This window comes from Echinops telfairi, unplaced genomic scaffold, assembly GCF_000313985.2.
Source record: "Echinops telfairi isolate 266 unplaced genomic scaffold, ASM31398v2 ScPeMD7_23;HRSCAF=83, whole genome shotgun sequence".
In the NCBI taxonomy this organism is placed as follows: Eukaryota; Metazoa; Chordata; class Mammalia; order Afrosoricida; family Tenrecidae; genus Echinops; species Echinops telfairi.
Genome location: NW_022103920.1, coordinates 4,054,619 through 4,056,261, shown reverse-complemented (window position 1 = coordinate 4,056,261; position 1,643 = coordinate 4,054,619).

Sequence of the window (1,643 nt, the reverse complement as noted above, 5' to 3'; positions counted from 1 at the left end):
CTTGGATGCAATAGAGACCCAAAATCCACCTGCAAAGTAATTGGACAGTCCCTTTTAGAAGGGCCACATGGAAGGGATGATACATACAGGGTGCAGTGTGGCACTGATGTACCACATAACTACCCTCTAGTCCAGTGGTTCTCAACCTTCCTGATGCCGCAACCCTTTAATACAGTGGTGGTGACCCCCCCCCAGCCATAAAATTATTTCTGTTGCTACTTCATACCTGTAATGCTACTGTTTTAATGTTACTGTTGTAGTAACTGTTTTGCTACTATTATGAATCATAAGTAAATATCTGATATGTAGGATGTATTTTCATTGTTACAAATTGAACATAAAGCATAGTGATGAATCACAAAAACAATAGGTAATTATATATTGTGAAATATTTATTTATAATTACAAATAAATGAAATTTTGTCTTGAAGCATGGTCTAGATGGGTAACCGTCTTCACAAGAGGTACTCATAGGTGGGCGTACCAGCATGTGGGCAGACCTGCATGGACAGCGATAGAGGAGCGGTGTCTCTGTGCCTAAGACACATCTTTCCGATGGTCTTAGGAGATCCCTCGGAAAGGGTTGGCTGTTCGACCCCCAAAAGTCAAACTACAGGTTGAGAACCACTGCTCTAGTCCTTTAAGATTTCATTTCCTTACTGTTAAGGTCTTTATGTATTATTAATGCTGTTAGATTTACACATGTTCACTTGCCTGTTTAAGATCTCTCAGCACATAGTAGTCCAGATAGATGGCCCCTCAAAGACAGTGACAGGAGTAATGGTTCCCTCAGGGTGCGGGAGGAGGGGGTAGCTTGATGATTGTATAACCCCATCTGATGGGATTGAACAACAGAACTGTGTGTGAATGGATATATTAGAATGAGTAAGATATTATAAGTAAAATTAAACAAAACAAAACAAAATTCCTGATTCACTTATTTCTGCCCTCATCTTTGTATCTAGTATCGAATGGTTTGTTTTGTTGCACTTTCTCCAATTGTTGTAGTTGATGTATTGAGGTGTTTGTTTTAATTCTTTCTGCCTTATTGATGTGTGCTGTTAGTCACACGTGTGCTGCTATGGCCATAAACTGCCCTCCGAGGGCTGCTGCTGCCAGGCAATAACCCGCCATGCCCCCAGGGCTCCTTGGGAGGGGGGGGCAGGATAGCACTTGGGTGCCAGGACTGCTGTGATGATAAACCCGAGTGAAAGACACCTAGAGCCATCTATGATGACCAAAGCTTGTTCACCAGTCACCCAGTCACACCGTCAGTGCTCAGAGCCAGGGTGCTCAGGAATGTCTATGTTTGGATCCTTTGTTCTGAATTGGAACCGACTCGATGGACCTAACAACAATGATGATGATGACATATTTTGAATAAAAACCAAAAAAGAACAAACAGCCCAACGTGTAACCACTTCCCCACCAGGGCGCCTACGGACTTGGGAGGCATGGCTAAAGTGACTTCTCTTGAGGATTGGGCCCAGTGCTGCCAGCACTAACCCAGCAGGACCCTCCGCAGCACCTTTTTTGGGGTCTACACCACTTCTCCAGTTGTCATTGATGTCACTTTTCCTTGAGTTGGGTTACCCAGAGAATCCTTCCAGAGGAACACGAAAGGATGGTGCTTGGGCTAGGGG